The sequence below is a fragment of the Carassius carassius genome, chromosome 7, assembly GCF_963082965.1.
Source record: "Carassius carassius chromosome 7, fCarCar2.1, whole genome shotgun sequence".
Lineage (NCBI taxonomy): Eukaryota > Metazoa > Chordata > Actinopteri > Cypriniformes > Cyprinidae > Carassius > Carassius carassius.
Window position 1 is genome coordinate 25,343,438 of NC_081761.1, and position 27,235 is coordinate 25,370,672.

Here is a 27,235-nt window from a genome sequence, read left to right on the forward strand (position 1 = left end):
CAAAAATGTATTAATACATTATTTTTGAGGAATATCACACAATTTTTTTAAGCATGTTTTAATTTAAACAGCATAATATATTATACATTCATATATATAATACAATATTAATTTAATATTTTATATATAAAAAAATATTTTTAACATAAACGTATTTTACTGTTATTATATCCATCCATCCGTATGTGTATGTAGATAGACATACAGACCATTATTGTGTAAATCTCGTATTTTTAATCTTACTGTTCATAAAAGGTAGAAAGTACTTTCATGAAAAGTAGAAAAGACTTTTGGTAGTGGAATGCAGTAAGATCCATCAGGATCAGGTCTTGGCTTGGAAATACATGGATAGCATGCTGGTGAACACTATAGTGCCAAATACTCTGTTTTTTGAACAGCATCCCAGTACCTCACATAATAAATCGGTGAGACCATCCCATCACACAATGCCTCTCTGTAGTACAAGACATCTCAGCCAATAGCATTCCATCTCACAGCTGGGCATGCATTGGGAGAGCACAATTGTGAGCATGTACTTCGCTCTGGCCTGCTCTGTTCCCATCACAATACTCATGTCCAGCTGAAATGAGCTGCCTTTAGACTGAGAGGCATCTTGCATTGTTTGGCTTATGATGATAAACACAGATTTGCTGTCTGTGTTGGCATGTTCCTATAGTGTAATACGGTGTTGTTAATAAATGTAAGGACAGTTGGCAGGAATACTGCACATCTGAAGGGTTCAGTGTTTGTGTGTGTGCCTATATATAGGAGACCAACTCAGCTATGCTAATCGACACAATCTTATTGGTCATTACTTGTTGATGATGAGCTCATATGAGACACAGATTCCCTCTCAACAGATTTTTAGAGCAAGAGTAGCAATGAACTTTCAAAGCACGGAAAATGTCAGGCTTCTGGCATCCTTTCGCAGTCATTTATAAGCAGATCCTTCATTGAAAAAGTGCAAAATCTCTTGTGTATCCATCCGTTAGTCTCAGCTTCAGACGTCACGCCCACGGGCCGTTGGCTAAACGTCTGATGCATATGGGATACAAAAGTGGAAACACTTCAGGAGTGTCGAAGTTATCATCGGATTGGTTGAATTCTACAGGATTTCCGGGAGATGTGTGTCACGTTCTTTAACGTTCTGCCTAGAAACTGAGATATTGTGGCAGCAACCCCCTCACGAAAGAAGAAAGCTGTCATGTTAGCAACTTTGACAACGAGTGCTTAACAGGATCAACTACATTTTGGAATTTTAAAAGTATATGAAATATTCAAATATCGCTGCATAGAATCTTTACAATATGTTGGAGTGTTTTACACACTGGTCTGTTTTTGTGGCGACATTTCCACGCCCTGAATCGTGACACTGAAACAAAATGAACTGTGATTGATTGTTTCACATGTCGGTCAAATGGACTCGTGGGCGGGCATTAGCTAATGAAAGCTGCAGTGGATTCCAGACCTTCAGCCGTCAGTCTGAAGGTCTGGCTACGCGAGAATATTCATCTGGTGCTTGTATAAGTCATTTACGTGGTTTAAAGAGTGAATTAGGGTTTTATTTTTATTTATTTTTTCCCAGACGTGTCGCTTATTTTCTGCAACAAACATTTACTCAGATATATAACAATGAGAGGCAATTTCATCACTAGTATACAGGAAAAAAATCATTCGTTTCCCAGTACTTCAAAAATGATTTGGTAGTTACATTTCACTCAAGACTAAAGATTGACCAAAAATTCTCAAAGTGCATTTCAGAAGAAATAAGCATCTGTCAGTAGTGTCACCGGTTCCTCTAGTTGCACTCTTTCTACACAAACACACAGAAATTTGTATACAGCTGGTGGCCTTTTTTTCTGGACAGTGGCTTTTGAAAATGTCCAGTACCATCCATCACAACAGCAAAAAAAAAAAAAAAAAAAGTGAGATCTTATTAGCATAGAGCAGAGGACAATCCAGAATGACTGACAAAGAGCCACACTTCTGCCACTCGTACTCGTAATCACTGGCTCTAAACAAAACAAGACATGATGGAGTGGATATGAAAGGGGCGGAAGTTATTGATTCCCCCCATCTTCTTGTATTCTCTTTAGCAGCATGATATCCATTAGGGCTGGACGATACAGAAATCTCAATAATATTTGGCCTTTTGATAATATTTTTTTTATTTTGTTCCAAAGAAAGAGCTGTAATTTCAACCAGTCACTGTAGCCAAGTAGATTCAGCTGTTCTAAGTTCAACATAAATAACTAAGACTGACCACAAGGAACAATATTTAGTCACTGTTTAAAAATAGGTCAACAACAATATCCTGTATATTACAGTTCCACTGTATTACCATTCCGAAACCCATTGAGAGGAAATAATTCCAGTTAATAATGTTATTTTTATTATTTATTTTCCAACAATAATTATAATACTATTATTCATAAAGTACAGTGTTTTCTTTACTCAAAAAAATAATAATAAGTCACTACACTGTCAGAAGGAACACAGAGTAGAAGATAAAGGAAAAAATCTTTAATCCAACACAGAACAGGAGAAAGACACATGTACTAGACTGGTAGACCCGACAAAACTGAACTGAAAGGACTAGGCCAAGGTTTACCAACCCTGCTCCTGGCGATCGACTGTCCTGCAAAGTTTAGCTCCAACCCTAATCAAACACACCTGCCTTTAATTTTTAAGTGATCCTGAAGACCTTAATTAGTTGCTTCAGGTGTGTTTGATTAGGATTGGAGCTGAACTTTGCAGGACAGTCGATCGCCAGGAACACGGTTGGTTACCCCTGGACTAGGGTTATATAAGATGCATCCTCGCACTGTATGCAACAGGAGGAGGCATATGTGGGAGCTTGGGAGGAGGCTATGGTGGAGGACGGACCCCCAGGAGGGGGCTGGCAGACAGAGACGATGGAAGGAAGAGCCAGGAGAAGACCAAGGCGGAGCCGAAAGGGACGAGGGAGCCCCATGGAGCTGATGGATTGATGGTTGACTGTGGAGGGTAAGGAGCTAGGAGCCGAGGTGGAGCCACTGGGACTATGGGCCAAGGCGGAGTTCGTGGCATGGAGGCGAGGGAAACTCTGGAGCGAGTGAGAGGGCGGGCATTTTGGAGGATCGGCCATTGGAGGGCACATTCTAGGAGCAGGCACTGGAGGACACTTTCTAGGAGAGGGCACTGGAGGATTGGAAGCCCCCTCGGGGGTGGACGAGGAAACCAAGGACAAAAGAAGGCTGGATGGGACTAGAGACGACGGAGATAGGAGAGGGGGCAGTTCAACCTCCAGTTCAGGGGGCAGAGCTCCACTCCGCACTCACACATCCGCGGCTCTCTCCCTTATGGTGGGCACTGTAGCTGGCTCTCGCACCTGTTCTGATGTGTTGGGCTCTGGCTGTCCATCATCAGTGGGTTAGGGCTTATGCTCTCTACCGTGGAGAGATGGTGGGCTGGGCTCTGGAGTGGCAATCAGTCCCTATTTCTCAGATCCCAGATCTATTTCTCACCAGTGTCCACTTCACAAAAGGCGGACAAATTCACTCAGGGACCATCCTGAGACAACGGCGTTCTGTACGCGGTGTTCAAACTGGCATCGTAGAATGCACAGAGCGCTTCGTCCGGGTAGTTTGTGAGGCGTGTCATGATCCAGAACATTCTGGTGTGTACCCCGAGGGAATTCTCCCCCTGCTCCAGCAGGAGGAGGAGGTATTCCAAGCGAAGGAGGGGATCCATACAATACAACAAAAAGAAAAAGTACGGAGGAAAAAACACGGAAAACAAACGGAGAGTAGACCAAAATTTACACTGTTCCAGTCGGGTCTTCTGTCACACTACGCTGTCGGAAGGAACACAGAGCCGAGGATAATCAGAAAAGTCTTTATTAATCCAACACAGGGGTAAATCCAAACATGGAGAACAGGAGAAAGACAGATGTACTAGACTGGTAGACCCGACAAAACTGAACTGAAAGGACTAGGGTTATAAAGGCAGGATAATGAGGGAATTAAGGAGACACACCTGGGAACTAATCAGCAATCAAGAAGACAGAAACTGGGTCACATGAAAAAAAAATCACAAAGACAATCCAATGTTCTGACAGCTATCGGCGCACATTGCATTTTATTATTGCATTCAGAAGTAATGTAGGCTTAAATGCTAAATGTTTACAAACATTCTAAACACAATTATTAGTATCTCTTCCCAACAAATACTCTAAAGTTAAATGTGTTTATGTGTTTAGTCATTCAAAATACAGAAAACTACTTTCTGCAGTCTCATTTTCCTTTCCAAGAACTTTGAAACGTATCACAATGAAACGTAACTCAGTACATTTTTTACTTTCATTTTGTTATTTTGCCAATATATTTTGTGTATATATTCCTTTTTATGTAAACCTGTAGTTTTATTCTGTTTTCACTGTTCACAGAACCGCTGCAGGTGCGTCTGATCTGTTGAATCCATCTTACACTATCCTCAGATAAACTCTAACATTGGTGCATTGCCATTATAGTGACTTATCTATGATAAGTTCACAACTGAGTGTGTTCATTTAACTTGTTGGATGCATCAGCCTCACATTTGCAATTTTGCATAGACCACACTACTGGTTTGACGACAAATTTCAAGTATTAAATGGAACAATAAAATAATGTTATTATCAAGTATTAAATGGAACAATAAAATAATGTTATTATCCGGTTAATGGCCATTTCAAATTTTTGATTGGTTTGGAACTATAAAATTTTATTTTGTTTCTGTTTCTGGTACTGTTCCAGTAATTTTCGTTTTCGTTCCTTGAACTGGTTCAGAACCCTTTTTGAGTGCTACCAAATCATAAATATACTAAAGAATATTTGAAATGCAGTTATTTCATGCTAAGTATCCTACAAATAAATTTATGTACTAAATAAAAATACCCTGCAGTTGTACTTTCAGTGTACTAAAGTCTGCTAAACTGAAACAACTAATTTTGTGCTTAATGCACTTTAATTGTTTGGAAGTAGTGCTGAAGTCCAACAAAAGATATATTAAAGTACATTTGATTCTGATAAAATGGAGCTATTGCAAATGTACGTTGGATATCATGCATTTAAAGCAATTTAAAATGATAATGCAGTCCTCAGTGACATTAAAACACATTTTTGCTTTAAGTGAGAGATACATTTTATAACATTTGCCTTTAAACTCATGCCATTGACTCTATAGTGGAACTAGTGACAAAATAAAAAGTACATTAAAATCATTGCAATATTAAAATTAAAAATGGCAAATAAATAAATGGCAAATAGATTTCTTAAGGCAGACATTTTAAATTTTTAGTATTAGTATATCACCCAGCCCTAACATTCACAGAGTTAATTAAAAAATATATATATATATGCACAGACCCTCATGAAAAGACCACAGAAGCACTGCTCCCTTGTACTGTGTGATTAATTTGTATGAATATGTAGAGCGTTTGTGTTGCTTTGACTCTGCTTGTGTAAAGTATTTTTAGAGCACTGCTAAAGTGGAAGCTCTGCTGGTGTCTCTCTCTGCCTGGCTCTTCTGGAAGATAAGCATTTCCACCACATCTCACTCTGTGCAAAAGAGGCCTTGCTGGGCTCTCATTAATAGTGGATACAAATTAGTTCATGCCATGCATTTAATTGATTGCGAAATGTCCTCGTCATGAAAGCTCACAGTGGCATTCAGTAGCATGAAGGTGATTCATCATTGCACACATTAGTTGTTCTTGGCCCATATCACATGTTAAGCCTTCCAGAATGTTACTTTTTACTTGTGTGTTTAGCTAAGCTATAGAGTAAGCTGTGTGATGATAAAAATTTCCTTTAATAGATAGTATTCAATTAGAACATGCAATTAAAGCTATTTTCTAATGATCCAATATTAACTGGCTTGCATGAAAGATGACATTTATGTGAATGTAGATTCAACACATTGCAAGTCAGCATTCATTTTCTATTAAGGCTAATTAAACTGCCGCTATCATTGCATGGGCATGTGTATTCATTCAGTAAATCAGTATGACCATTATGTTGATAAATGCAAAGTCCTATGCTCACCATTGTTTCTGTTTGAATGGGTTGAAAGATAACCGGTGCACTTAAAGGAATATTCTGTGTATATGGAGAAATAAAAAGAAAAAAGAAAATAAAGCTCAGTCGGCATGTAAATTATTTCTCTGATGGCAAAGCTGAATTTTCAGCAGCTGTAACTCCAGTCTTCAGTGTCACTGATTTGCTGCTCAAGAAGCATTTCTTAATAATATCATTGTGCTGCAGTTGTGTGTAATTTATTTATTTATTTTGTGAAAACTGTGATGCGTTTTTATCAGGTTATTTTGATAAATAAAAGTTCAAAAGACCAGCATTTGTTTTATATAGATGTGAATGGGAATAAATTGTATATGTCCATGATAGGGCTGCTCAATTATGGCAAAAATCATAATCAGAATTATTTTGGTCAATATTGTAATCACGATTATTTAACACGATTATGAGGGAGTCATATGACCAAAACATTATACGAGTGATTTATTTAAAATATAGTGATACACATCAAATATCTGTTTCCTGTAACTAAGTTTGCTTTGACACTAGGGCTGTCAACGAATATTCTAAATTCGGATATGTATTCGAATAGTTTTTTAAAAACAAATTTCGAAGGTGAAAATTAGTATTCGAATAAAAAAAATGTGGAAAAAAAGGCCCGCGGTAGTAGAGGCGTGGTTGTCTGCTTTGTGAGTGGGCGCGCTAGCGGGACAGGTCACAGGAGTCGCACTGTCTGGCACAGCATCACTGCTGAAAGTTGACGCGTCTTCATGGAAGATGACAGCAAGTGCAGAGCCCAAACTCGACCGCAGCAGAGAAAATGAGGTAAAATTGTTGACCCGCGAGACAAAGTTGTATGCAAGCTATTTAAGATACAGTTAGCATACCATTCCACTAGCAACATGAGGTCACATCTCAAAAATGTGCACCCAAATGAGCATGGCATAATGTGTGGAACTCCAGCTAAACAGTCACGTCTTGACACTTAACGTTACTTTGCATCGCCCGCCGCAAGCTCTTTGTCTGCAACACGACAAGAGGCCATAACGGATAAAATAATTTCGTTCATTTGTAAGGACATGAGACCGATCAGTATCGCAGATGGGGCACGCTTCGGCGAGTTCTGTCAAGCAATGGATCTGAGGTTTGATTATTTATCGTTTCATGTCAAGGAAAAGTTCCATGTTTACCACAGCACAGCTCGCTCGGAGCATACAATGTCAGTTCTACATGCTGTAAAACTTCAATTAATATTCATAATATTTGTTTCAATCACTGAAGGAAGCCTGCTTTATTTGGGACAACAGTCGCGACCTTAAATTGCTTGCACAAAAATTTGTTTGTTCATTTAAACCATTATGCCTAGAGAACGTGAGGGTCAGAGAGCGTGAGGTCTGCAGTCTTGGCCATTAGTTGATTTCCTTGTTTTTGTGTAGGTAATACGTTGTCATATATGTTTAAACTTAAATAGACTATCTATACAAGTAGTTATGTCTCTTTGTATTATTTTTGCCTGTTATTGACATAATGCGCGTCATTGACGACATGCGCAACCAGATGTTCGAATAGTTCGAATATTCGTGTATTTTTTAGAGGGAATATTCGAACGTCATTTTTGAGCAATTATGACAGCCCTAACACCTACATTGCAGAGGCCAGCGGAATTTCAAACAAAAAAAAAAGTAAAATTACTGAAATTGAAATATTTTCAAAATTACTGAAAATAATTAAACTGTCAGTAATAAAAACAAAGACAGATACAACAGAATAAACAGATACAAATGAAACAAACTGTGCTTTAATGTTTATTTATGCAAGTATCAAGCAGTATAATTATTTCAGACTTTTCATGTCCGAGTTGTGTTCTGCCTCTGTGCTTAGGCTATATCTCTTCCTGAGGAGCACCACAAGTTCTCTTTCACGCTTTTAAAAACATGAATAAATGTACTTCGATAAATCAAGCAGTGGGAAATTGGCTTTTATGCATGAATGAAATCGCAGCATGGCAAAAGGGGGCAGAATGGGGCGCAATAATTGTTTTATCTCGATTATTGTATTTTCATAATCGTTGGAGGCCAAAATCGAAATCAAATCATTTTTTCGATTAATTGCACAGCCCTACTCCATGATGAATATAAACTTTCATTTATTTCAGCTACAAAAAATATTGCTGAACCCAATTTTTTTAACTGTATGTCTGCTTTTAAAGGTATATTTTGTAAGATATTTGAAGTAAAATATAAAAAAAAAAAAACTAGGCTAGTGTTATATATTTTGTCCAGCTGATTACTAACAATAAAATTATGTTTTCAACTACTTGTAAATCATGAGAAATTTCCCATTCTAAACAGTGACATGGGGCAGTGCAGTCGCCTGTCAATGACGTTGGTTACCCTTTGTTACCGCCTTTATTGACGTAGAAACCACATGACAACAGTGTCGTGAACAAATGCAGAAGTAGTGTCTAGCGTCCAGCAAACCACTATAGCTTGCTTCAAGCAGTTCCTTACTTACTTCTTCTTGCACATTTTTTAGTGGATTGTGTTACTTATTTATGGAACATAATTACTGTTTACCGTCTGCCGCTGGTTCTGTCGACAAGGACAGATCCTGTAAACATAAGCGTACGGGCCAACCAAATGACCCAAGAAGAGTTTGGGACAAGAGGAGAGAAAGAGCGAGGATCAATATCGGTGTTGCATTTTCTAGATGGAGAGAGCTTCGCGACAAACTTCAACTAGAAAGAGATGCCGATCTCTCTTGTGTTTTACTTGACAGGTGAGTTGTTTTGATTCGTATCTTTACAGAAAACATATGCTATTATAACGATCAACAAGATTAGTATCAGATTAGTATAATCTGACTAAACAGTAATCAATTAAATCCATGATTTATCTTTGCGTCTGATTGATGGCCATCAGCGGTTGGGTAGAAGACAACAAATCCCATCATTCCACGCTCCTTCTTAGCATCATCAAACTACAGGATTGTTATTGTTTTGGTAGTGCGCCCTCTAGTGGCAGGTCCTACAAGCTTTACCTTTAAGTCCGCCACAAATTGTCCCCATTTACTTACCATAATGAAGGCATTTTAGTGCCACATTAAAAAATATATATATACTTATAATCTAAGATTACAAGATTATAGTAATAATATTTTGAGAATAAAGTCAAAATTACAAGAATAAAGTTGAAATATTACGAGAATAAAGTTAAAATGTTTTAAGAACAATAATGAGACATTATTTTCATTATAAATGAATCTATACTGTTTTTTAATGCCTTCTGATATTCTTTAACTTTTATATCTTGCAATAAACCTAAAACTTTTTTTTGATAAATCTGACAATTTAGAAAGCTTTTTTTTTCTTCAAAGAGATTTGAATAAAGTATTTTCAAAATATGTAAGATTAAATAAAACAAATTTTCTTCAACAACCAGACTTAGTATTTATCTAGTCACAGTTTGTTGTAAGCTAATATCCTAATTAAAGATCAAAATGTGCACCCTGTCAGCAACTTAGACTCAATAGGGTGGACATACACAAGAGGGAGGGCATACCGTTTATTTGTAGTTAATATTGCTAAAAACCAAAATGAATGGTGGGGGGGGGGGTATCAATGTGATTGAGAATGTAATTATATTATTTATTCTGTTTTATATGTCCACCTCATCATGTGCTGGTCCACCCTGTTATTTTGATATTTTGAAATAATATTGTCTATAATAATTCAATTATATCTATATAATCCAGTGTGTTCAATAGCTAGTTATTGTGGCAATAACAAAAAAAAAAAAAAAATCTGCACCCAAATATCACAGTTTTCTCCAAATAAGAAAAAATACATATGTTTCTTTAAAAACACATGGTTTACATACAGTCTTTTTATGTATTTATAATTGGAAAGCAAACAAATAACCCTGTTCAGGAAAGGGTCATCATACCTTTCAGAAAATGTCATTTGCATATTAATATTGCAATGAAAATCTATTTAACAGAAATGTATATGTCCATGACAGGGTGGAAATATCTTATGGTTTGTGCTTCGAATAATGGCCCATAATTATCTAAACAAATGTGTGGGAGCTGAACTAATATGTTGCTATATTACTAAGTGTCTACTATTTATGACATGACATAAAGCGAATGGGAAATTAAGATGTGTGAGTATTGTGAGGGTTGAAAGGCACTCTATGGTGATAGTGAGACATTGATTCAAAGCTTTCTTTCTTTTTCTTTCTTTTTCAAATTTTCCTTTGAGGTCAACAGTGTTACAAAAACACATTTACAGTCCACCTTCTGTGAGCACAGTGTTGGAAGTGCGAAAAATCACATGCGACTAAGAAAACTCAACATCAACTTCAAAAGCCTCTAATTTGTGTTTTTACCTGCTGAAAGCTACATTAGTGGTAATTACTGACCAGCCTCCATGTGCCCTTTCAAGAGCGCTACAGATGACACAATTAGTATTGCGTGAAGATTTCCTGGCTGCTCTTGGACACAAGTACATGCACACACACACATAAACAAGTAGCCTACAGACACGGAGACAAAAACAGACCTGCAGTTCTGCTGGCACACCTTGACATTGAATGATTACTATGCTCTGTGTTTTGCGAATGATGATGAACAAGTCTTGCAAGCCAAATGCATTCCCCTCCAAGACAACGTCCTTGAGCTTCTCCACAAAGTGATGTGAAGAAACGAATGATAAAAACTTTGCAGTAACAAGCTGTATAGATAGCACCCATTTCTGACATGCGATTTGAGAAGCAGACAGTGGGATACTGGGCACTTTGCTAGCTAAGCCTCTTAAAGTCTTCTGCTTAGACAGCGTAATTATTACAATCACCTCACCTCTTTTTGAGAGCAGACACCTGCATGCCGCGAACCACTTCCTGAAGCAACTTGGGATGTTACTTAAAGAGAGAGAGTGCTATTATCTCTAATCTGTCAATGCTTTAGTGAGTACACCCAGCATGCATTGTTCCAAAAACAGCACAAAGTGCAGGTGAATTTTTTAAAATATGCAGGCGATTTAGGTGTGCATTCACCTATCATGTTATTTGCTTTGAAAAAACAATAATAAATTGACAAGGTCTGTTCCTTTTCACATACTTTACTCTTACCATTTCCATATTTATCATAAGGAGTTTGAGTAATTTGTTCACACTGAAAAATTCGATAAGAACAATGCAATGCAATATGCAATGTATCCAGATAAAGCTGACAGTGATGGCACTTTAGGCACTCATACACGTCATGTAACAATACAGGAGGGGTTACCTAGCCATGATGGTGGCTTGACCAAAAATCATCAAGATGGCAGATGTGTTGACTGCTGAAATTTCTCATTTGATTTTAAGGCTGGTCCTCTGGGTGTTAGTGGTGGTCCACTGATTAATGCGAAGATAGGTCAGGTGACCATGAGGAGAAGAGATAAGACCTGTCCGGATGCCCTTGGACATTTAGCTGCCTTGGTGAGGCTTCTGTGGAGGGCAAAACTGCAGAATTTCTCTGGAGTCACTGTAGATGTGAATGATTGCAGCAAAAAGAGACAGTAATGTGCTCTTTGCCATTGTTTGAAGCAAGAATCAATACTCTTGTTGACCACCTCATGGAGGCTATTGTCACCCATTATCAGGCCACTGTGGTAATTGACAATAAATAAAAAAAATACCTCTGCAACTTTAGTCTGTGAAGAAGTCAGCACCTTACAAATCTAAGTTGAATGCTTTCACATTATTTTTAAATAATGTACAATATGTTAAAGCCAATTCTTTAGGTATACAACATATTTGAAAAACTCTTATGCTCACTAAGGTTGCATTTATTTTGTTATGAAAAATACAGTTAAAACTGTAATATTGTGAAATATCATTCACTTATATTTGAATGCATTTTTCTATTATTTTAAAGTATATATTTGTGGAAACTGAGATAGATTTATTTTCAGGATTCTTTGATAAATGGAAAGTTCAGAAAAACAGCAATTAATTGAAATAGAAATCTTTTGTAACTATTAATGTCTTTATATTAATTTAATGCATCCTTGCTCAAAATAAGTATTTCTTTCTTTCTTTGTTTCTTTGTTTCTTTAAAAAAAATGAACCAGTGTCATACTGAAAGCCAATAAATGTTTCTATGTAGTAAAAATTGCATTAGTGTTCCATTTTAAAATTATATTGATAATGATAATGACTCTTCAAAATTTCATAAACTGTGTGGCTGAGTGTATATTGTTAATGCACTGTATATAGTGCGTGATTTAGTGCACTACATATGTAATTTGTTTCTCCAGTAGGAACCACTTAATTCACTTTTTAATTGCCAGTTTTAGCTATTAGCTAAAAGCCATTACAATTAGCAAGTGGTGGGGTAAATCACCCCAAAATACAGGGATTATCTAAGCAATAAATGAATCAAGGTGAAGAGAAAATCCATTGTCTAATAGCTTTTGCTGCACAGGAGGCAACTAATGTACCCTAAGCTGGTTGGGCTCAAGATCAGCCTTGGAGATCAATGTTCTTAAGCCCAATCAAAGCAATTCCATCACATTATTTGGCTAGACTAATTGCTCAGACTAAAAAAGTGCAAAGTTTAGGCCTAATGAGATTGACCTGTAGAATAAATGTGTTCTCTTGTTTTAAAGATTATGCTTACTTCTCTTATCCAGGGGTGAGTGTTAAATGAACACTTCCTCTGCATCCTCTTCTAATCGCCACTGCCATAAAATCATTGCTTGTGCATATTTCACAAGAAAACCGCTGTTTCCCCAGTGTCTCTGATTTAAAAGCACAGATCTCTGGATCAGCAAGTGTGTTTCACACATTATCACAGTTTTTCACATACTGTGCAAGTCTTTGCTACCCATTAGCGAAAGTCCAGGCTCCAGTCTTGTCAGTGGGTGATCAGTGCACTGGTCCTCTGGGTGTTGGTGGTCTGCTGACTGAGTCTCGGTCTTCCTAGATGAGCCAGGAGAATAACAGATAAGATCTGCCTAGATGTCCTTGGACATTTTGCTGCCTTGGTGATACTTCTCTTGGGATAAGCTGTAGATGCGATTGATTGGAGCGGGCAAAAGAGACAGTGATGTACTCTTTGTCACTGCTACTCTCCCACGGCGTGAAAGTTTAAAGCAAGAATCAATCCTCTCGCTGGCGGCCTCACAGTGGCTGTCGATAGTCATAAGTGGCTGACCTTCCCATCAAAGCTTGTGCCCCTAATCAGGCTCACGGACTCTGACAGATATTGCTTGGAAAGCTGCATCTATCAGTCCTGTGCCAACACAGCCAGTGCAGAGAGAGGGATTGTCATGGTGACAGGGCTTCAAGGGTTTTCCACAAGAGCTGAAGTGTTAATAAAGCTAATAACACCATGCACCGTCAGTGGCAGATGTTCAACGGGAGTTAGCATTTAAATGCAAAAACTTTCTTTTTTAAGCTCCGCTATGTGCTAAAAATACACTTAGTTAAAAGTCATAGTCATTCGTATCAACATTCCCCAGTTTGCACAGTGCAGCTGTTTCTGTAAGTAGCAGATTGTATTGTTTCATATCTTACCCAACCGATATTATGCTCTTCATTTACAATGCTCTGCACTCAGTTGTGCATAAGGACAGTAATTGGTCTTGTAGCTACTTCAGAGGCTTTTCTACTTAAAAGTACGATGCTCAGAACTGGTCCCTGCTGAGAAAATGGTTATCTCTCAATCCCACTTCACCACTAAGGGTCTGTCTTCCTTTTCCTCAGGCTCTGCAACACTGATGAGCTCTGTCAGCCTCTGTCTTTAGATATGGTATGTACTACATGGAGCGAACATCATCTTTGACGCCATGAGCTACATTTCAAGCTACACTGTAAAAAGTAAAAAAAATAAATAAAAAAAATACTGCACTTGAAATTAAATTTGAGTGAGTCATCAGATCATTGCAAACTGATTTGTTCCTACTCACAAATTTCACCATTCAGAAATGAAACAAATAAGCATTCATAAATTTGTCAGAGTGAAAACAAACACAGTAGCTGACAATATTGTATCTAAAATGTACTTTTCATAGTGTTCTCACTATTAACTAGTTGATTACTTGATCCCTAATCCTACCCAATAACTAAACTTAACAACTACCTTGTTGACTAATACTAATCAATAATTAGGAGATTATTGAGGCAAAAGTTGTAGTTTGTTAATAGTGAGAATTGGACCTTAAAATGAAGTGTGACCATATCTTATTGTGATATGCTCCCATAAATATTACAGTATTGGCAATATTACACTCCCAAACCAGCATCCAAAAAGAACAAACGTTATACTCTGGGTAGACTTCAGTGGTCACTGACTTTAGTGGCCTGATGAAATTTGATTTGGATAAAATGTAACCCAAGTTATTTAAGGGCACTGAATCAGTAGAGGTCATGGCAGAATTGGTCACAACACAGTATGAGTAGGCAATAGCCATAATGTGTTCTTCAAATGACTAATTTCAAATATATCAGCTTTATTTTTGGGTAAGCCCACACCTTGCTCATTTTTAACTTTTAAACCTTCATTAAACACATATTTGTGGGTTGCACTACATTAAGAATATATAACCATAATGTGTCTTTTCCCACCAAAATCAGCCTGGCTCCTTGACAGGCAAAGCCTCTTTATAATGAGATACATCTATACCCCACTCTGTTCAATCAGTCTTCTCAGGTAGTCCATTTCCTTGGCTGTGGGAGGTTGTGAAATATTCAGGAGCTTGCATCAGTACTTCTATTATTGAAATCAGCAGCTACTCTTTTTAAAAGGTGTAGCCATTAATCAGTCATTACCGGAACATTGGCTTTATTATTGGCTTCATTACCAAAGCTCTACCTCTGGTAACCATCATTCTGTGAGCATGAGTGGAATCTAATGCACCAACTAGTGCCATTTTTCCATCATTATGTGAGAGCTAGAGGTCTATTGTTGGAGATTACTGGTAATGTTTTCAGCCTTCAATCTTACAGCCTTCTATTGTATACAGCCTTTCAGGATTAATTAATTGTGTCACCATGCTTGTGTCTGAAAGGCATGTGAATGAAAGGCTTAAGACTTCAGGTAAACCAAATTAAAGTTTTGCACAGCATTTCTAGTATGTAAGCATTCATAAAGACGGTAAGCTTCAGTTATGTCTCAAGGCGACTCTTCAATAATGACAAGCACTGAAGTGATAAGAAAATTCACAGAGATCTAACAGGCTGATAACCAATCCTTGACTGTCCCAGCATGATGACTTTTTATCAACCAGATTAAGAGAGACCCCCTAATAAGATTCATTGCTTTTCTTTTGCAGGATTAGGAAGGGTTATCTGCAAGAGCAGTCAACTGTAGGGAGACCTTTGCAATTATCATATTGCTGTTGGATATCGATTTCGCCTCCATCTTAAAGAAGGGGTATCAAAAGAGGATCCAACACCCAAAAAAAAAAAAAAATCTCATAATCATTCGTCGCATTGCCTTGCTCGGCTGAAAAATGGGTGGAAATTATTCTCCATTTAGGGCAATTGTGCTGCTGCTCAATACAAAGCCATTATTGTCCTCAAGAAATAGAGTAACATCTCTGTAGAGGAGCGGCCGCCATCACGTGGGAGTGTGTAAGCAGCTGTGATGGATGTTCAAATGTAATGACTGAACTTGCAGTCAGCACAGTAGAGGAGGAGAAGGCAGAGACCATTGTGTGTGGTGCTTATTGGCTTCTGTTTTCACTCGGCATAGTCAACTGAAATCGAGATGAGAAATAAACTGCCTTGCACACGCCGAGCCCTGAAAGAAACTCACAAATTGAATATCATATGAAAAAAACAAGATTCCCTTGACTTGGCCGAATGCAGCTGCGGCCAGCACAGTTATTTATTTGGCTGTAAATTAATGTGCCACAATGCCACCGGCACAATTTTGGTGGTGGATTTGAAAAACGGCAGCTATTATCATTCCTATTTGAGCACAATCAGCCTCATGTCTCCAAGCTGATTAGGAGTTGTCCTGAATGGCTCTGATTGTGTAATGATCAGCTAATTACAAAGAGCACAGTCCCATGCTGTGGTGAATTCCGGCCTAGCTGCTAATTCCAGTCTGGCAGAGTGAATAATGCAACATCCCATAAGAGTCTCGCTCACAAAAGTGCAGTAGTAATGGCCTTTGAGCACATAGAAATTAATGTTTGTTTTTTTTCTTTTTTTTCATGTGTTCTTTTCAGTGGATGAAATGTTCGCCTTGAACATCTCTTTGTAAATATTGCATCATATATTGCATCAAATATCACCATCAATATCACCAATGTGTATTTACACACAGTCGGTAAGCGATCTGTGCAGCTGTGATGCATAATGCCAATGAATAATAGAAAACAGCAAAGCAGAGGGCCATGGCTGTAGCTCCAATTGTATTTATTATACCCTACCATGAGCTACTGCAATTAACAAGAGTGAAAGTGCAATCATCTCCTTAATTTGCATATGAGGATAACTTTGAAGAGGTATTTATTTTATGTAATATATCTCCTTGTAGAAAAATACTGGCAAACACCAATGCAAATATACTGTAAAGTTCTAAAGCATGTTAGGAAGATACAATGAGATCCAAAAGTCATAGGCTTTAAAAGTTCATATAAACCTGGAAATAAAAAGCAAAGAACAAAACTGTGAACAAATAAAAAAAGAGAGAAGTATTATGATATTAACATTAAGTTATATATTTACAATTCTTTTCTATTTCTAGGTCACTTATTAATAAGCCAATTTATGGTATTGACTTTGTTAACCACTTTTTAACTCCAGTGCTGCTGTGAACTGCTATGAAGTTCTAAAATGTATGTAAAAATTCCAATTCAGTAATTATTAAAAAATATATATTTTTAACACTATAAATGCCTTTATTGACACTTTTGGCCAATTTAGAGCATCCTTTTGAGTTAATTCATATTAATATTATAAAGAATATTTGTTTATTATAATATAGAATATAAATCTAATCTAACAAATTTTCTATATAATATTATAAAGAATATTTATTTCTTCCAAAAAAATAAATAAATAAATAAAATGAATGAATGAATGAATGGATGGATGAATGAAGGAAAAGAACACTTTTACCAACCTTTACAAGCTGTGGATCTATGGTGTGTGTGCGAATGTGTGTGTAAATGTTAAATTGTTCACTTTTACAAAAATTGTAAATTTTTAGAAGCATAAGAAACATTTTCAAAAATGCTCTCTACATTTTGGTGCCCACCATAAATCAATATGACATGCCTGGTGTTGAAGTTGCCACATGGTTGTCATATAAGAGTTCTGGCTGTTGTGACAGTGATAAGCACTTTGTTCCAGCATTTGGAGACAAAAATAGGGAAACTCCCAGACCAAGACTGACTAGCGTGACTCTTCTAGAGTGTGGGTTTTGCAACCAACCAAATGTAACAGAGCAGAACAGCACTAGAATAGGTAGACACCATATCAGGCAATTCCATTAGCTGCATTGCAGATGAATCAGAGACTTGAATCTAATTCCATCTGCCACAGAAGAACAGTGTGCATCAAGAAACCATGTGACCCTGCAAATGACCTCCTGTAACATGTTGTAATGTGAACTCCGGGGCAGCTAGTGAGAGCAAGACTGAGGTATTGTGAGGCCATGGTGCGTAGTGGTTTGAAACAGACAGGCTGGACTAGTGTGGCTTGCGACTCTGCACTGAGACTGATGAATGTGCCGTTCTGCCAAGATGGGCCCATTTATTACCATCTGACATGACAAATCATTGCACAAGGATACAGGGCCAGTTCGTGCACTCTGCCACCCCACCACAACAAAGCCATTGGTAATTCTAATGGCCAGTATGTGCAAATGTGACATTTCTTTTATGGTCATGCAAGTATCTTCTTTTTGCAGTCAATTTTGCACCATTTAAAATGAACACTTTTAAGCATAATATTCAGGAAGGCATCTTACCATTCCTCAATGACTGAATGTGCATTTGATCCACTTTAGTCAGCCTGCATAATATAGGGGAAAAGGGACATGGAGAACCCCAACTGAATACAAAAATACACACTTTGTACTCGAATGAGATCCTTACATGTCACACATGTAGATTAAAAAAAAAGTTTATTTTGAAATGTATATGTGTATGTATATGTAGGAACAAACCTGCAGTATACGACAGTCCCATTTTTCATCCTCATACTAATACGCACCTCTTAGAAATATCCTCTCCACGTACCGGCATTTGATCTGATTATTATTATTTTTTTATACCTGTTCCCTGCCGGTTTGAGCTTTGATGTCCGTTTCCATTAAACAGATTGTGTTTCTTTTCTCATAGAGCGAGGTCGAGCTTAACAGGGCATGCTTCACGTGCAAAGAGTTGGGTCACTGGTGAAGCATATCTGCACAGTTTTTTTAGAGCAATTTAGACAGTTTTGATGTTGAGAAATGGCGGTGTACAGCTTATTGTATTTTCAATTAATTCCTTCAAATGATGGTAATGATAAAAGCGGAGGTGACTTTTGGCACTACTCAACTGTGACTTTGTTAATTAGATTTGAGTCATGAGCAAAGCCCAGCAAATCCTTTTGTTTTTAAAGATGCTGTGTAATGAATGCAAATTTCACTTGTTTTCTGTCTTTCGTCAGTTGAATTTTATACACTACATCTCCGAAAGTATGTGGACACCCCCTTTTTTTAATTAATGAATTGTACTATTTCAGCTACTCCCGCTGTCAGCAGGTATTGTATATAACATCAAGCATACATCCATGCAATCTGCTTATACAAACAGTTTTCATATTGTCACGTTGGGTGTTACAGATAACACAGGAGAGGGAACCAATTTGCAGGTAAGTCATTTATTAAAGGGTAATCCACAGGGGTAAACAGTCCAGTCAGGGTCAAAACCAGAATATCCAAACAAAACATAAACTAAACAAGAAGACAAGGCAAGGGCACGAACTGACGGACATGAATAAACAACGACTCCGTGACACATACTAAGACAGACCGGGTTATATACACAAAAGGATAATGGGGAAACAGGAGACAGGTGGGGAACAATCAATTAACTAAACAAGGAGGAAGGTGACCAAATAAGGAGACAGGAAGTGATAATATGATAAACACCGTGGGAACTGAGGACACCTAGTGGAAACCCAGGGAACACAACCCAGACACTGTGACAGTACCCCCCTTCTACAGAGCGGCTCCCAGACGCTCCAAGACAGACACAAAACAGAGACCAGGAGGGAGGCGGACAGGTGGAGGCTCAGGGGGAGGGACGGAGGGCCAGAAAAGAAAAACATGGGGAACAGGCACCAGAATGTAAACACAACACAGAAAGACCAGGAGGGAGGAGGACCGGAGGAGGTTCAGGGGGAGGGACGGAGGGCCAGACTAACAGAAAGGAACAGGGACAGACATTAACACAAAAACAAAAGGAAAAAACAACATGAAGCCCCCCAGGGCGGAGCAGAAGACCACCACACCCTTGTGGTCAAGGCCAGAGTCCTCCAGGGCGGAGCGGAAGACCACCACAACCTTGTAGTCAGGGCAAGCGCCCCCCAGGGCGGAGCAGAAGACCACCATGTCCGTGTGGTCAGAGCGGAAGCCCCCCAGGGCGGAGCAGAAGACCACCACGTCCGTGTGGTCAGAGCGGAAGCCCCCCAGGGCGGAGCAGAAGACCACCACAACCTTGTGGTCGAGGCCAGAGTTCCCCAGGGCGGAGCAGAAGACCACCACATCCTTGTGGTCGAGGCCAGAGTTCCCCAGGGCGGAGCAGAAGAACACCACCACCATGTGGTCAGGGCGGAAGGCCCCCAGGACGGAGCAGAAGACCACCACCCCCCTGTGGTCAAAGCAGAAGACCACCACATCCCTGTGGTCGATGCACAAAGCCCCCAGGGCGGATCAGAAGCCCACCACTTCCGTGCGGCCGGATCAACGGGAGGACGAGACTCTGGTAATTCCATGGTGTCTCTACTGGACTCCAGAAGATCATCGGTGACTTGACTCAGTCCTTGAAGATCACCGGTGACTTGACTCAGTCCTTGAAGATCACCGGTGACTTGACTCAGTCCTTGAAGATCACCGGTGACTTGACTCAGTCCTTGAAGATCACCGGTGACTTGACTCTGAAAGGTCAACGGTGACTTGACTTGACTCTGAAAGGTCAACGGTGACTAGCCCTGACTCTGAAAGGTCAACGGTGACTAGCCCTGACTCTGGAGGGTTAACAGAGACTAGCCCTGACTCTGGAGGGTCATCTGGAACCCGACCCGACTCTGGAAGGTCATCGGTGACTAGCCCTGACTCTGGAATGTCATCGGTGACTAGCCCTGACTCTGGAATGTCATCGGTGACTAGCCCTGACTCTGGAATGTCATCGGTGACTAGCCCTGACTCTGGAATGTCATCGGTGACTAGCCCTGACTCTGGAATGTCATCGGTGACTAGCCCTGACTCTGGGGAGTTCCCTGGCACCTGACTCGACTCTGGGGAGTTCACAGGCACCTGACTCGACTCTGGGGAGTTCACAGGCACCTGACTCGACTCTGGGGAGTTCACAGGCACCTGACTCGACTCTGGGGAGTTCACAGGCACCTGACTCGACTCTGGGGAGTTCACAGGCACCTGACTCGACTCCGGAGGGTCAGCTGAGACTCTCATCCTGTGCAGCGGCGCTGGGCAAGCAGCCATCTTGGGCCATGACTCTGGACAGGCGGCCATCTTGTACTGTGGTGCTGGGCTGGCGGCCATCTGAGGTTGTGGCGCTGGACTGGCGGCTATCTTGTACTGTGGCGCTGGACCAGTGGTCAATTTGGGCATTGGCGCTGGGTTAGCGGCCATCTTGTGCAGTGGCGCTGGACTGACGGCCATCTTGTGCTGTGGCGCTGGACTGACGGCCATCTGGTGCTGTGGCGCTGGACTGACGGCCATCTGGTGCTGTGGCGCTGGACTGACGGCCATCTTGGGTTGTGGAGCTGAACCGGTGGCCAATTCGGGCATTGGCGCTGGGCTGGCGGCCATCTTGGGCTGTGGCGCTGGAACGGTGGCCAATTTGGGCATTGGCGCTGGGTTAGCGGCCATCTTGGGTTGTGGTGCTTGGCTGGTTGCCATCCTGGGCAGTGGTGCTGGACTGGCGGCCATCTTGGGTTGTGGTGCTTGGCTGGTTGCCATCCTGGGCAGTGGTGCTGGGCTGACGACCACCCCGCCGGAAGAGACAGAAGTGGCTGGGGCATCCCACCGAAGCCGATGCTGCAGGTAGCGCACGAATTCCCAGAATTCCAGTGTCTCTAACTGCGCCATCTCCTCCTGAGACACTGGATCATCCAGCCCGTCGTTAAAATAGTCCTTGAGGGCCGCATCGTTGTAGCCCATGCCCTCGGCCAGGGACCAGAACACCTGAGCCAGGGCACCCACTTCATTGCCCTCTTGGCGGAGGGCGATTAACCGAAGGTACTTGGTTCGCCGCTCCGCCATCTTGGCTGGGGAACGGAAAAATGACATACCGCTGGTTCCTAGTGGGACGGAGTCGTTCTGTCACGTTGGGTGTTACAGATAACACAGGAGAGGGAACCAATTAGCAGGTAAGTCATTTATTAAAGGGTAATCCACAGGGTTAAACAGTCCAGGCAGGGTCAGAACCAGAATATCCAAACTAAACAAGAAGACAAGGCAAGGGCACGAACTGACGGACATGAATAAACAACGGCTCCGTGACACATACTAGGACAGACCGGGTTATATACACAAATGGATAATGGGGAAACAGGAGACAGGTGGGGAACAATCAATTAACTAAACAAGGAGGAAGGTGACCAAATAAGGAGACAGGAAGTGATAATATGATAAACACTGTGGGAACTGAGGACACCTAGTGGAAACCCAGGGAACACAACCCAGACACTGTGACACATATAGTGGGTCATATCTTTTCTGTTCCAGCATGACAGTGTGCCAGTGCGCAAAGTGTGGTTCATAAAGAAGTGCTGTACTGAGTTTGGCATAGAAGAACTTGACTTTGATTGGATAAGTCAAATAATTGAGTTTTCTATTCAGTTATTGTGACAGTAACATAAAGCTTGAACAGTATAGTCTGAGTCACACACAAACTCAGACTCTTTTAAGTGAATCAACATACAACACAAATAGAGATCGACTGATATGGGTTTTTCTATAGCCGATGCCGATGCCGATGTTTAAGTCAGCTGATGGCCGATATGTGCTGCCGATTTTTAGGGCAGATATCTTGAAGTTTTCCCCTTCATTTGCATGCTAAAATGTCACACTAATAATAAGTGGGTGCACAACATTTCTAAACTTATCATCATTTATTGAGCACAGACAGAAGTCAATCAGAAAGTCAATCATTTACAAAAAAGTTTTATAGCATTTATCAAGCAGAATTTTTCAAGTTTGTTTGAACATAAATGTAAACTTAAATATACATTTAAATAAAATAAATAACATGTTATAAATAAAAACCAATTAAACTGAAAAATATAAAAAATGAAATATATTTATAAAATAATAATAGTAGTGCTGCAAACACATTAGCAACCAGCAATATTTGTGTTTGGTATAAATGACACAGAACATCTAATGTGCATTCTAATTTCAAACTTACATCGCAGTCTGTTCATTATTAAAATAAAGTACAGTCAACCAAACATATAAAAGGTTACACTGGTCAGTTTAAATAGACCGTAGTATACCGGTCCACTCTGCTGTTATGCCTAGGACGTTTTTGCTCATGTGAAGAGGATGATCTTTTCCGTCTAGTTTACATTAAAAAAAATATAAAAAAATATTATATTTTAACATTCAGATACATTGCGAATGTGGAAACATTTGGATATGCGCAGAACGAGACCTGAGCAATAACCTCCAAATACATCTAGTCAAACCCGCGCTCACTCGTCCTCGTATCCACGCAAGCATGCACACACTCATGCACTCATGCGTCTCGATCTAATGCTCTGTAAATGCAGGATTTTTTTTAAACAAATAGGCCTAGCGGAACGCAAAAATTTCTAAATCGAATATTTTGCAGAACAGGATCAAACAAAAAAGTACTGGTCATAATACTTGAATAAAATGTTTGATGTGAAAAAGCGGTTCACTGACTGCGCAGTACAGCCACAAGCGCCACAGTTATGTTTGGGATCATTTTATTTTTAATACTATAGTGTCATATGAAAACATTGCAATTGCGTTTTAAAATACAACAACGAGCACCACGAAACCATTTAAAGAGGCTCATTCATCTGTCTCCTTAACGGGAAACAGTCAACAAAGTAACATGATCTAAAACGTATGGCACACTCTCTTCATTTTATCAAATGATCATAATCACATCTATTCATTTTACAGTCCTGCTACTAGCATTTTATTCAGAGTAAAACCCCTTTAATTCGGGTGAGAAAGCTTTTTTTCCAAGTGGCTTTGCACATAATAATAATAATACCGCTGTAGACGCATTTTGCAGTATTAAGGTTATTAATTGATCGTTAATTTAAACGTCGATCGATCATGGAAATGACAAACGGCCGAGCGACAAACACAAACAGTGTAGTCCTATTGGTAAAAGTCTTAGTTACTGAAATAGTCAGTAACACTTTAGTATGGGGACCGATTCTCACTATTAACTAGCTGCTTGTTAGCATGCTTATTATTATCATATTGTCTGTTTATTTGTATTTACAAAGCACGTATTCTGCATGACCATACTTTATGTCCCTAATCCTACCCAATACCTAAACTTAACAATTACCTTACTAATTATTAATAAGCAGCAAATTTGGATTTTATTGAGGTAAACGTTATAGTTAATGGTTTATTAATAGTGAGAATTGGACCTTAAAATAAAGTGTGACCACATTAGGTAACAATTAAACATATTTCTAAAGCAGTCATTAATCTTACTTAATGGTATTTTCATCATTTACTAGACTACACTATTAAAATAAGTTTTTTTTTTGTTTGTTTGTTTTTTTTTACCTAAGCTGCCATGAACTAACACTGAGCAGCTGCATTTTATTAACTGTTTTATCAGTTTTACATTCGTAGTGAAGTGTCACTGAAGCACATTGCAACATCTGTACTAGTCCATGTTCAGCTAAGTAGCACATCTTCAAAAATAAAATAAAACAAACTAATAAAACATTTCATTTATGGGGATGAACACATACACTAGCCTCATGATGAAGCCTCTTATTAAATGGATGTCAACTTATATTCTCTTAAGCCTGAAATGCACAACATGATTTTTTTGACACAATTTTCCACAGATTTACAGTCAGGAGAAGTTAATTCTAGTTGCCAAAGGTCAGAGCCAGTCTGCAGATTTGAGCTGAAATATTTAATAGAAAATCACGTAGTGTATGATGGTCACAGACTCTGATTTTTTTAGCTTCAGACTTTGATTCCATTCAGTCGGAGAAGATCAAACATTTTTGATATTTTCAGCAGATTTTAGAACACATTGTTTTCATAAAATTTAATTTCAAGTGTTTTCTAGCAACAAGAATTGGACTGTTGCTCAGTGGTCCAAAGTCCACTTTTCAGATGAAAGTAAATTTAGCATTTCATTTGGAAATCAAGGTCTGGAGTCTGGAGGAAGACTGGAGAGGCACAGAGTCCAAAGTGGTCATGGTGTTAGTCTGTTGTGTTTATTCAAATCCGAAGTCAACGCAGCCATCTACCAGTAAATTTTGGAGCACTTTATGCTTCCATCTGCTGACAAGCTTTATGGAGATGTTGATTTCATTTTGCAGCAGGACTTCCAAGTGGTTTGATGACCATGATATTACTGTGCTTGATTGGCCAGCCTGACCTGAACCTCACAGAGAATCTATGGGGTATTGTGAAGAGGAAGATAAGTAACATCTGACAAACAATACAGAGGAGCTGAAGGCCGCTATCAAAGCAACCTGGGTTTCAATAATGCCTCAGCAGTGCCACAGGCTGATCGCCTGCCACACTACATTGAAGCAGTAATTCATACAAACAGAGCCTCAACCAAGTTTTAAGTGCATTATTAAACCTGTTTGGAGACCTTGAACATTTCTGTTTTGTAAATCTTTTTTGATTGATCTTTGAGAAAATATTCAAATTTTTTGAGATACTGAATTTGTAGTTTTCCTAAGCTGTAAGTCATGACCTTCAGAATTAAAACAAAAAACTCTTGAAATATTTCAGTTCGTGTGCAATGAATCTAGAATATATGAAAGTTTGCTTTTTTATATTAAATTACAAAAAATAAAGAACTTTTCCATGATATTCTAATTTTTGGAGATGCACTTGTATATTAGCATAGCACAGAATCTTATACAGCTAATCAGTTAACTGTGTTCTGTAGCATCTGCGCTATGTTGCTAAAGCTAAATCTTTTGGATCTAACTAATTATTTCCCAAATCCAAGTTCCAGGTTATAATATCCAAAAGTCTGAACATGAATCTCTTAATTTTAGAGTAAGTAGTGAAACTTACCCAAAATAAAAGCGTAAACATCTTAAATAAATAAATAAATAAATAAAGCACATTTAAAGGGCTCCTCTTTTGGTGAACATTTTAAGACAGCTTTCAAAATGGCCAGACAGTGTGAACGCAATGGAGACCCATATGTAAGTGTGCACTAATCTGATTGACTTGAAATTACACTAGGTGTGTAGTAAGAAAGACATCAATTGGTTAAGACATCAAGTAGGATAAAACATTATTTTTTATTTTTATAATCTGAGCTCAAGAAATTGAAGTGAGCTTAATGGGTATGTGAGCTCAATAGGTATGTTTACCCTATTCTCTATTAACTTCAACATTTCCCTCAATAAACTCCCAATTTGCAGCCTATTAATAGTTAGTAAGATAGTTGTTAGGTTTAGGTATGGGTAAGATTAAGGGATCTAAAATATTCTCATACAAATTTAGGTATTTACTGTATGTGGTTTATAATAAACAGCCAATATGCTAGTTATATGTATGCCAATAAGCAAATAGCTAATAGCAATTATTGAAATAAAGTGTTACCGAAATGATTTCATAACCAAAATGGACATAACTGAAATATGCTTATTTGGATCAAAACTGACTCAAATAGGCTTAGTGCCAGATGTTGCATGAACGAAATTGAAAACAGTCTCATCACATCAATTTGTTGAAAAAATTGTTTACAACAGTATTGTTTTATATTGTTATTGTATGCATTTTATCTAAATGTTAGTGAGAAGAAGAAGAAAAATACCTTTAGATATCTTTATATGTGATGGACAGCGGTTATGCCCATCTTTAGTAGCTCCTTTTTAGGCATCTTGAGTAAAACAGCTCTATGTTTAAAGAAGCATATACCAGAAGACCTGTTTTACAGAATACATAAACTTGTTTTATATAACCTGCAGTGCAACTGTATATTGTATCTATAGCTGTAAAATCTGCAGCTAAAAGAGGAGATGTAGAGAGGAGAAAAACAGCCTTGCGATTAAGGATAAAATCTACTCTGCACAGCTCAAACAGACAGGAGGAGTCACCCATGAGAATCTCCCTCTCTGTACAAACATGCTAAAGCTCAGCACAAAAGAATAGTGTTTTCTGCTTACTAACCCTGATGGGAAGAAGTCAATCTCTGGACATTCTCAAGCAGTTCACGGTGGTTCACTCCTGCTTAGCAGAACATTTGTCTGGCGTGCTGATGTATTATTCATCTGGACGGGTTTGCAGCTGGATTGGTCCCTGCCATGGCCTGTTTTCTCTCTGTCTGTAGTGATGTTCTGATGGCTTAATGATGCGACAGGTCTCTTGGAGGTGGTGGATGCATCTGGCGGCCGCTGACACCTGCCAAAAAGAGAATCTCCTGATGGAAAGAGAGCAGCTGCACAGCAGATGCAGGCTAATAAAACACTGCTCTTTACTGGCCTCTGATTGGCCGGCAATGACAGAGGTGATGGGGAAACAGCTCTTTGTTTAAGCGTAATCACCAAACAGGACGCTGAGGAGAACAAACTGATGTGTTTAACTCGTCTTCCTGTCACACACCTACATTTGCCTGATAATGCCAGTCAATGTGAATATTTTATTAGTGACATGCTTTTTTTTTTGCATCATGAATTTTAAATTCAGATGATGCTTAGGGGCAAATTGCAGTGCATTTCACCCTTGAATTTCAAAAACTCTAT

The 27,235-nt window shown here is 39.1% G+C and overlaps 1 protein-coding gene across 1 annotated transcript in view; it reads left to right on the forward strand.

The window, feature by feature from the left end:
- galntl6 (polypeptide N-acetylgalactosaminyltransferase like 6) overlaps nucleotides 1-27,235 on the forward strand; it is a 246,733-nt gene that overhangs the window by 91,876 nt on the left and 127,622 nt on the right. The gene's annotated exons all lie outside the window — the stretch shown is intronic.